This window comes from Psammomys obesus, unplaced genomic scaffold (assembly GCF_907164565.1).
Source record: "Psammomys obesus unplaced genomic scaffold, mPsaObe1.curated_primary_1811, whole genome shotgun sequence".
NCBI lineage: Eukaryota > Metazoa > Chordata > Mammalia > Rodentia > Muridae > Psammomys > Psammomys obesus.
The window spans coordinates 22,029,922-22,041,760 of NW_026596069.1; the positions used below are offsets into that span (position 1 = coordinate 22,029,922).

The 11,839-nt window shown below is 42.3% G+C and overlaps 1 non-coding gene across 1 annotated transcript; it reads left to right on the forward strand.

The window, feature by feature from the left end:
* Window positions 1-1,244: 1,244 nt before the first annotated feature.
* Window positions 1,245-1,351, forward strand: LOC129690239 (U6 spliceosomal RNA). Its single transcript, XR_008722246.1, has one exon. It is a non-coding gene; the product is annotated as a U6 spliceosomal RNA (small nuclear RNA).
* The last annotated feature ends 10,488 nt before the right edge of the window (window positions 1,352-11,839 follow it).

The following is an 11,839-nucleotide window of genomic DNA, read 5'->3' on the forward strand; positions in this document are numbered from 1 at the left end:
CAATGATAGCAATAATTACATGAACTATGATCGATTCAACATACTGATCAGAGCACAAATAATCAGATTGAAAAAAAAAAGGGTCTGCTCCAATTATATACAACCTTTAAGATAAAAACTTAAGGTTTGAGAGGGTGTGGGGAGGGAAACAAGGGGAGAATCAATTTGGGGAGAGAGGGGACGCGAGGGGAGAGGTCTTGGAGAGAAAAGGGTAGGGATAAGCTGAGGCAAGCTGGGGACCTGCCACAGGGTAGGCTCCGGGGAGGATATGGGGAGGTCTCTAGCTGAGCCTTCTAGCAGCAGGGGACATGGAGATGGAGGTAGCCACCTTCTAAACAAGCAGGACTTGCAGTGATGGGAGGGGAACATCAACCCACCTACAAAACCTTCCGACCCAAAATTTACCCTGCCTGGAAGATGTGCAGAGATAAAGATAGAGCAGAGGTTGAGGGACTGTCCAACCAATGCCTGGCCCAACCTGAGATCCGCCCCGTGGGAGACAGCCAACCCCTGACACCATTAACAATACTCCACTATGCTTGCAGACAGGAGCCCAGCATAACTGTCCTCTGAAAGGCTCCACTCAGCAGGGCATCGAAACAGATGCTGAGACTCACAGCCAAACATTAGTCAGAGCTGGGGCGGGAGGTGGGAAAGGAGTCCTGTAGAAGAGCAGGGACGGGGTGGGGGGAGGATAGAAGGACCCGGAGGGGACAAAAACTCCACAAGAAGACCAGCAGAGTCAACCAACCTAGGTCCATGGGAGCTCACCGAGACTGAACTACCAACCAAGGAACATGCATGGACTGGACGTAGGCTCCCTACACATTTGTAACCAAGAGTCAGCTTGATCTTCACATGGGTTCCCTAGTAAGTGGAGCAGATGCTGTCTCTGACAGGAACTCTGTTGCTGTTCTTCAATCACTTTTCGCTAACAGGGCTTTCTTGCCTGGCCTCAGTGGATGAGGATGAGCTCAGTCCAGGATGTAAAGTGGAAAAAAAACAAATATACTTTAAAAATTAAGAAAAAAAAAAACCCTTAATGTTCATCATATGGAAAATGATACCCCATAAATACAGTAATGCTGGGAAAACTTAAGTAAACAATGTAGTAAAATTATGTCTTCTAGCTAAAACAACCATTGAGGAGAAATTGTAGCTTTTACACCCTTTAACATTTACAAGAGAAATAGGAGAAATCTCAGTTTAGTAATGTAAGTTTCCATCTTAAGAAGTTGGCTGTGGTGCTCGCTTCGGCAGCACATACACTAAAATTGGAACGATACAGAGAAGATTAGCATGGCCCCTGCGCAAGGATGACACGCAAATTCGTGAAGCCTTCCATATTTTTAATGGGGAGGAGGTCCCCCCTATCAGTGGACTTGGAAAGGGGCACGTTGTGGGAATTACTTTAACAGTTAGACAAAGCAGATTTTCTTGGTGCGCCATTTCTTGGGGGTGTTGAATGTGATGGTTGAAATGTAACAGGCACTAAGTGGCTACTGAAAAATGTAGATAAGCAGGTGCACAGAATAAGGGGAGTGTCCTGGGCACGGTGGTACACACCTGTTATCCTGGTGGCTAAGTTGGGTGTCAGGAGGATGACCAGGGGTGAATACCAGCCTGAGATATATGGAAATTATCACGTCAACTAGGGATCAATAGCAAGACTCTGAATCAAAACACACATGAGGGGCTGGGGCTGGGGGAGCATAAATTCTCTATTTCTCAAGGAAATGCGTTACTCAACCACCATATGCTGGATTTCTAGCATGGGCATCTACGTGTACTAGGAGACTGCCGTGGTTAGGATTTCCATCGCTGTGATAAAATGCCACAGCTAAAAGCTTGAGACAAAAAGGTTTATTTCATCTTATAAAACCCAGGTCACACTCTATTGCTGAGGGAAGTCAAGTCGGGGCTGAGCAGCAGCCACAGAGTGAAGGCGCTCCCTGGCTTGCTCAGCCTACTTTCTTATACCGGCCAGTGCTACCTGCCTTGAGATGGTACCACACTCAGCGGACTGGGCACTCAGAGTCCACTATTAACCGTGAAAATTCATTACAGATTCGCCTGCAGGTCAATACCGTAGAGGCATTTCCTCAGTCAAGATTCCCACCTGCCTAGATGTCTATGTCTGTGTCAAGTGGAGAAAAACAAACAAAACAAGCAGCAAAGAGACCAAAATTAAGTTTCCAGTAAAGATGGTATTCCGCAACTTATTCTGAGGAGGGAGAGAAATGCGCACATAGCATGGCTCTCAGAAAGTTAGGAAATAGGGAAAAAAAAAAAAAAAGTTGTTTCCCTCCCACCACCACGACAACCCACTTTTTGCTTTTATACAGGAGAAACTTACTCTGTTAATCATGTGCTCACACATTAAGATTATTGTCTTCAGTAATCCATTATTGTTATCTGGCTCATTGTGCTTGCAACTTGAAGACTCTTTGCAGAATCTGCTGGGCACCATTAATCACTGAAGATATAACATTTAAATGTAGCCTCATCATCTTGAGCTTTGCATTTCTCATTCTAAAAAAGAAATGAAAGCAAGTGTCACCGTTTCTTTCCAACATCTTAACCTTCTCCATTGTAATCTTGGACAAGTAGGGGTATTGAGAGGAGTATAAGTATAGTTATATATAATATAATCATAATCATAGATGTAGGTAGACAGATAAATATGCACAGATAAAAGACATGTGCGTTTGTGTGGAGTGTGTCCCTATATCTGCCTACTTCTCTCTATCTGATCTCCTAGCCCTATCTCATCGTGCTTCACCACAGTGATTCTCCAATGGTCATGGCACACTGCCGGGCTACATTCCCACTTAAGAGCATCCATAGTTTGACCACATAATGCATATTACTCAACTCATCTCCATCATACAAAAGGATCTTCCAAAAGATTTGCCTCCATTACCCATTTCATCTATCCTCTCAGACACAAGGAAACGTGGCAGGCAAAGTGAGCTGTGAAAGCTGGCTCCTCCTTTGAACTCATTTTCTAAAGAAAGCCAAGGCTTTGCCTGTGCTCTTGCTGAGGAAAATAGAGGGAAGACAAACGTCAGTTCCCATCGGCCACCTTTATGTCAGCAGGCTACTAGCACTCTTTAGTGGAGTCCTACCAACATCCCTTTGACTCTGACACTGGTTTACTACTTTCCTACTTATTGCATTGTGACGGTAGGGAGACACGAAGGAGTATAAAGGATGTGAAAGCAAGCGCGCGCACACCTGCATTCACCATGCGATTATCTAACTGTTACTAATCCAAACGGATAGTCGAGAAAACACTCTACCGTTCACCTGTTGACAGCAACGTTGTGGGGACCAGGGAGATGGCTCCGTGGGTGGTGTGCTTGAGCATGAGCAAGCACAGCTGTGTGTCCCCACACTCACACTGATAGTGGGCAGTGCCTGTAGTCCCCGAACTCAGGAGGTAGAGACGGGATTCCCAGAGCAAGCCAGCTCGCTAGACTAGACAAGTTCGTGGGCTCCAAGTTCAGTGAGAGAGTCTGCCTTAACATATACAGTACAGAATAATCAGGGAAGATGTGCACACATGTTCATGTGCGCCCTAATCTCACGTGAGCATCCACACACGCAAACATGCATTCACACGCATACACACACAAGCAACGTAGTGTGTGAAATACACTTCATAGGGGTTATATGCGCCTGTTATTCCTTCCTTTCGCTGTCCTGTAGGTCTCCTTTGTAAGAACATATGACCTGAGAGTATTTCCAGTAACTTATATTTATATACCACTACTCTAACAATCCATGTGTCTCCTTGTATGTGCGACTGTTATTCTAGGGCAACAATCGGTGAATGTACTACTGTTATTATTATCCTTTAACCTAACCTTCAATTTTATGTATATTATTCCAAATGATTTTTCCAAACACTTCTATACTCCCAACACTCCGCAATTTCCCAGTGTTCTATCTCTAACACTTCATATTGGCAAACTTATTCCTAAAATAATGATTTTGTTTGCTTCTCTTTTGTCTATTCTTAAAGAAAATTTGCACATTCCATTATGCTGTATTTATCTTTTTCTTTTTATTTATTTATTTTTTTATTTTTATTAATTAGTTTATTCACTTTGTATCCCCCCATAAGCCCCTCCCTCCTCCCCTCCCAGCCCCACCCTCCCTCCCCCTTCTTCTCGCTTGCCCCTCCCAAGTCCACTGATAGGGGAGGTCCTCCTTTCCTTCCTTCTGATCTTAGTCTATCAGATCCCATCAGGAATGGCTGCATTGTCATCTTCTGTGGCCTGGTAGGGCTGCTCTCCCCTCAGGGGGAGGTGATCAAAGAGCAGGCCTATCAGATCATGTCAGAGGCAGTCCCTCTTCCCATTACTATGGAGCCCACTTAGATACTACGCTGTCATGGACTACATCTGTGCAGGGGGGATACTCATCAACCTGAGTGTCTCTTTCATATTTGCATAGTCCTAGGCTCCTCATCTTGGAATACAGCCAGTTCATTGGCAGGTTTGACCAAGGCTCAATTCTGACACTGAAACTATGAGCCATAATTTTGTCTGAAATTATGTTGAAAGCCATAACTTTCAACATATCTGAGTCATTTGTATTTTCTGAGGATGGTGGAACCTGGAAAGGCCAGTAGAGGCAAGAGACGCCCTCTCTCAAACAGCAGCATGTAGAAATATAAGTCATTTCTCTGCTGATGATGGGCTCTTTCTACAGCCTCCACACTAAAGAGCCGCAGCAGCTTCTGCTAGTGGTAAAATGACAAAGCAGGAAGTGGGGAGGGGCCAGTTCTACAGCTCAGCTCCAGACTCCCTTGAAGTCCATTAGAATTCAAGATAACTGCACATTTGAGTGCTACACCTTTCCTGAAGGCTCCCCGGAACCATGAAGAATACCTTGTATCCAGGTTATTAAAAGTATTCTATTGCTAAGGGTGGGCTTCTTTGGTTTATTTTAATATGTATTTCTTCTTGTTTTATTGGGTACCCGCACAAGTGCCTGGTGCCCTCAGAGGCCATACAAAGAGGCTGGAGCTCCTGAACAGAGGTGACAGACAGTTGTGAACTGCCAGGTGGGAGCTGGGAACCAAAACTGGGTCATCTGCAAGTAAATGTATTCTTAACTACTGAGCCATCTTCCAGCCCTTCAGGATAGTTTTGAACTGAAACAAAAACAGTGGTTAAAATGATGATGAAGACAATCGTGTTTACTCAAGAACCGAATAATTTTGAAGTCTTACATGAGAACATGCTCCTGTGTGTGTGCGTGCACCTGAACACACATGCATGAAAGTATATACTCAATGTGTATATACATGCCCATGTTGAGTGGGTTTGTACTTTGAATACAGAAATGTGATGTCTCTTCTATAAATTTATTTCACCGTAAAATTCAGGGGAAGGACTTGTCATCCCTCCTGCACTGTACTTTTGGGGAGATGACTTTTGTAACTACAAACTGAAAAAAGAAAAGAGAAATAGTCCCCCTATCTGCGGCCCTGCAGACCAGCAAGGCTCAGGGAGCAGCAGGAGAGAGCCCCTCTGCCCACATCTGCTGGTCTGCCACAGCCTTCCGCAACAGTGGCCAGGTCTGCCCAGGGCCCTCTGTGCTCTGCTTCCCCTGCATGACCCACACCTCAGTTTCCTGGCCTGTGTCATTTCCCAGGACACAACCCCAATCTGAGGCCCCAAGACCAACAAGGATCAGGGTCAGGGAGCAGCAGGAAAACCAGAGGACTGAGGCCATCTGAAACCAGGAGCTCTACCTACAACTCCAGAGACCCATAACCATCAGAGACCACCAGGCTTACTAATAGCAGAGTCAGCCAAATGGCCAGAGGTCAGTGCAAGAGCACTAGCAACAAAATACAGGAACATATGACACCACCAAAACCCAGCTATGCTACCACAACAAGTCCTGAGGCTACTATAACACCAGAAGCACAAGAAAATGACCTTAGGTCTGGGGTTATGAAATTGGTAGAGGCCTAAAAAGAAGAAAAAAAATCCCTCAAAGAACTGCAGGAAAATACAACCAAACAGGTGAAGGAATTAAATAAATCCTTAGAAAGAAATAAAGAAAAATACAACCAAACGGGAGAAAAAAATGAATAAAACTGTCCAGGACCTAAAATTGTAAATAAAAGCAATAAAGAAAAAATAATCTGAGGCAATCCTGGAGATGGAAAAACTAGGGAAGAGAACAGGAACTACAGACACAAGCATCAATAACAGAATACAAGAGATGGAAGAGAGAATCTCGAGCATAGAAGATACAATTGAAGAAATCAAAACTTCAGTTAAAGAACATGTTAAATCCAAAAAGTTCCCAATACAAAACATTCCATTCAGGAAATCTGGGATAATATGAAAAGACCAAACGTAAGAATAACAGAAATAGAAGAAGAGGAAGAAGAAAAAGACAAAGAAGATAAAGAGGACTTCAAACTCCAAGGCCCAGAATACATTTTCAACAAAAGCATAGAAGAAAACTTCCCCAACTTGAAGAAAGAAATGCCTATAAACACACAGGAAGCCTACAGAACGCCAACTAGACCAGACAAGAAAAATAAAATCTTCCTGTCACATAATAATCAAAACTTTAAATGTACGGAACAAAGAAAGAGTAGTAAAAGTTGCACAGGAAACAGGCCAAGTCATATATAAAAGCAAATATATCAGAATTACACCTGACTTCTCAATAGAGACTATGAAAGCCAGAAGGGCCTGGACAGATATCATGCAGAGATGATATGCAGAAAGCACAGATGACAGCCCAGATTACTATATCCAGCAAAACTTTCAATCACCATAGATGGAGAAAAAAAAAAGATATTCTATGACAAAACCAAGTTTAAATAGTATATAGACACAAACTGAGCCCTACAGAAGATACTAGAAGAAAAACGTCAACCATAGTGTGTAGGCTCATTATACCCACGAAAGCACAGGAAACAAATAACCCTACAGCCACAAAACCAAAATAAAGGAAGCATGTGCACACACTCAACCACCACCAACTTAAAAATAACAGGAACAACCACTGGTCATTAATATCTCTCAAAATCAATGACCTCCATTCCCCAATAAAAAGACACAGGCTAACAGAAGGGATGCATAAACAGGTATCATCATTCTGTTACATACAAGAAACACACCTCAGCAATAATGATAGATATTACCTCAGAATAAGGGGCTGGAAAAAGATTTTCAAAGCAAAAAGACACAAGAAGCAAGATGGAGTAGCTATCCTAATATCTAATAAAAAAGACAAAATTAATCAAAAGAGATGGGAAAGGCAACTTCATACTTATCAAAAGAAAATATCAACCAAGATGGTTTCTCAATTCTGAATATATATGCCCCAAATGCAAGGGCACCTGTATTTGTAAAAGAAACATTACTAAAGCTTAAATCACACATAGAACCCAGCATGTTAATAGTAGGAGACTTCAACACAGCTCTCTCACCAATGGACAGATCACTGAGACAGAAACTAAACAGAGAAATAACAAAACCAACTGATGTTATGAATTAATTAGATCTAACAGGTATCTACAGACCATTCCATCCAAATACAGAAGAATATACCTTCTTCTCAGCACTTCATGAAACCTTCTCCAAAACTGATCACATCCTTGAACACAAAGCAACTCTCAACAGATACAAGAAAATTGAAATAATACTTTGTATTCTATCAGACCACCGTGGATTAAAGCTAGACTTCAACAACAACAGAAATAAAAGCATGCCTACAAACTCATGGAAACTGAACAACTCTCTACTTAAAGACCACTGGGTTAGGGAGGAAATAAAGGAAGAAGTCAAAGACATTCTAAAATTCAATGAAAATGAAGGCACAACATACCCAAACTTATGAGACACAATAGAAGCAGTGCTTAGAGAAAAGTTCATAGCACTAAGAGCCTTCACAAAGAAAGTGGAGAGAGCGTATACTAGCAACTTAACAGCTCACCTGAAAGATCTGGGGGAAAAAAGGAGCAAACACATGCAAGAGAAGTCAACATCAGGAAAGAATCAAACCCAGAGCTGAAATCTATAACCTAGAAACAAAGATAACAATACAGAAAATCCACAAAACCAAGAGCTGTTTTGTTTTTGTTTTTGTTTTTGTTTTTTAATCAAAAGGATAGACAAACCCTTAACCAGCCAAACTAACTAAAAGCCAGAGAGGATGTATCCAAGTTAATAAAATCAGAAATGAAAAGGGGGGTATAAAAACAGACACCAAGAAAATCCAAATACTCATTAGATTGTGCTTCAAAAACCAGTATGCTACAAAATTGGAAAATCTAAATGAAATGGATGATTCTCTTGATAGATACCACTTACCAAAGTTAAGTCAGGATCAGGTTAACAAACTAAATAAACCTATAACCCCTAAGGAAATAGAAGCAGTTATCAAAAGCCTCCCAACCAAAAAAGAGCCATGGACCAAAAGGTTTTAGCACAGAATTCTATCAGGCTTTCAAAGAACTAATACCAATACTCCTCAAACTATTCCACAAAATATAAACAGAAGGAACATTGTCAAACCCTTTCTATGAAGCCACAGTCACCCTCTTACCTAAACCTCACAAAGACCCAACCAAAAAAAAAAAAAAAAAAAAAAAGAGAATTTCAGACCAATTTCCCTTACGAACATTGATGCAAAAATACTCAATAAAATACTTGCAAACTAAATCCAGGAATACATCAAAAATATCATTCTGTATGATCAAGTAGGCTTCATACCAGAAACACAGGGATGGTTCAACATACAAAAATCCATTCACATAATCCACTGAAAGAAAGAAAGAAAAAAAAAAAAACCACATGATCATCTCATTAGATACTGAAAAGGGTTTTGACAAAATCCAACACCCCTTCATGTTTAAAGTCTTGGAGAGATAATGGATACAAGGTACATAACTAAATACAATAAAGACAATATACAGCAAATCAATGGACAACATCAAGTTAATGGAGAGAAACTTAAAACATCCCCTCTAAAATCAGGGACAAGACAAGGCTGTCCACTCCACCATATCTCTTTAATATAGTTTCGACAAAGAAGCCAAAACCATACAATTGAAAAAAGAAAGTGTCTTCAAAAAATGGTGCTGGTCTAAGCGATGTCTGCATGTAGAAAAGTGCAAGTAGACCAGAATTTATCACCCTGCACAAAACTCTAGACTCTAAATCTATTAGAAGACTCTAAATCGATTAGAAGACAAAGTAGGACAACTTGAAGTCTGGGACTCATTAGCAGAGGAGACAACTTCCTGAACAGAACACCAACAGCTCAGGCTCTGAGATCAACAATTAATAAATGGGACCTCATGAAACTGAGAAGCTTCTGTAAGTCAAAGAATACTGTCAACAGAACAAAACAGCAGCCTATAGATTAGGAAAAGATCTCACCAAACCTACACAGACAAAGGGCTAATATTCCAAATATACAAAGAACTTAAGAAATTACACATCAACAAATCAAATAATCCAATAAAAAATGGGATACAGAGCTAAACTGAAAATTCACAACAGAAGACTCTCGAATGGCTGAGAATCACTTAAAGAAATGTTCAGTATCCTTAGACACTGCCATCAGAGAAATGCAAATCAAAAACACTCTAAGATTCCATCTTACTCCAGTCAGAATGGCTAGGATAAAAAAAAGAAAACTCAAGTGGCAACACATGCTGGAGAGGATGTGGAGAAATGGAACACTCCTCCATTGCTGGTGGAAGTGCAAACTTGGACAACCCTTTTGGGAATCAATCTGGCGCTTTCTCAGAAAATTTGTAATAGTTCTACCTCAAGATTCAGCTATATCATTCCTAGGCATATACCCAAAATATTTTCCATGATATAACAAGGACATTTGCTCAACTATGTTCATAGTGGCTTTATTAATAGCCAGAAACTGAAAACAACCTAGATGTCCCTCAGTTGAAGATACAGAAATTGTGGTACATTTACACAATGGAATTCTACTCAGTTATTAAAAACAAGGAAATCATGAAATTTGCAGGCGAATGAATGGAACTAGAACAGATCATCCTGAGTGAAGTAACCCAGAAAGACACACATGGAATATACTCAGTTATAAGTGGATATTAGACCTATAGTACAGGATAACCATACTACGATCCACAGAGCCAAAGAAGCTAAGTAACAAGGAGGCCCCAAGGGAGGATGCTTGAATGTCACTCAGAAGGGGAAATAGAATAGACAGCAGAACTGGATGAAGAGAGGAAACTGGCAGGAGATGGAATGGGGAGGGAAACAGGATGAAAATCAGACATGGGTAGACAAGGGTGGGAGATGAGAGGCTACGGACAAGAAGGGAAACTGGCGGGGGCATCTCTTTGTCAAGTTGGAAGCCTGCAACAGAGTAGGCTCCTGGGAGGATATGACTCTAACAGGGATAGACATGAAGACTGAAGTGACCATCTCTTAGCCAGGCGGAGGGAGAGGAACTACCCACCCACAAAACCTTTCATCTAAAAATTACTCTGCCTACAAGAAGTGCAGGGATAAAGAGGGAACAGAGATTGAGGGAATGACCAACAAATGATTGGCCCAACGTGAGACCCACCCCACCTTAGAGAGCCAGCCCCTGACACTATGAACGAGGCTCTGCTATGCTTGCAGACAGGAGCCTAACTTGGCTGTCCTCTGGGACGTTCCAGCCAGCAGAAGATCATGGAGACAGATGCTGGGACTTGCAGCCCAGCATGGTGTGGAATTCCGGGGCTCCTGTGGAAGCATTGGTGGAAAGACGAAAGGGCCTGGAGGGGACAGGAACCTCACAAGAAGACCAACAGAGACAACTAACCCAGTCCCATAAGGGCTTACAGAGACTGAGACATCAACTAAGGAACAAGCATGGTCGGGACCCAGGCCCCCTGCATTACTTGGTGGGCAGGCAGCTTGGTCTTCATGTGGGGCACCTGGCGAGTGGAGGGTAGGGGTAGGGCTGTTTCTAACGTGGACTCTGTTGCCTGCTTTTACATCACTTCCCCCAGGCAGGGCTGCCTCGCCTGGCCTCAGGGGATGAGGATGTGACTTGATGTGCTGGGAAGGGTGAACACAGGAGAAGGGAAGCTTCCCTTTTCTGGGGAGAAAGGCAGAAGGGAAGGGAAGGAGACTTGCTTGAAGTGAGGGGCTGGGAGGAGAGGAGGGAGGGGTACTCTTGGGATGTCAAGTAAATAAATGGAAAATTTAAAAATTAAAATTAATAAAAAGAAAAAATAGCCACACTAACAGACAGCCCCAAGGCAATCCTGGAGCACAGTTGCTGGACATATAGCTCATCAAATCTTGCTTACAGCTTTCTGTCCTTCTGAAACTCTATCTCCTACAGTTAGAAGTTATGCCATCTAAAGATTAGGAAAAAGAAAACCAGATTTTAAAAGAATATTAAATGCCAGTGATGTCAATAACTACAGCGTGATTCCCAAATAGCAACAAACGAAAACCAAAGAATGTCAATTAGACCCCCAACTCCTAGAGGTCGCCAAGCCTAGCTTCGTCCTCGTTCACCCAAGATGCAAATGCAGAACAAGCAGTCGGTAAATACTGAAAATGGATGCAGGATGCTTACTGGGCCTGTTGCTCTCTGCAGGCCTGGCATGGGTCTGAAACCCTGTCTCTCCCCAACTCATGCAGGGCTTTGTGCTATAAATGAGTGGCCTCTCCCTGCTTGCTGTGTGCCAGGTTTTTGCCCATCTGCTGCCATTATTTCCCTCACATTTCACAGCTCTGTTGTATTGCATGCGGTTATTCTTCAGTGGGTCATTATGGCATCTGGCTGCCCACCTTGTGTGTGCCCT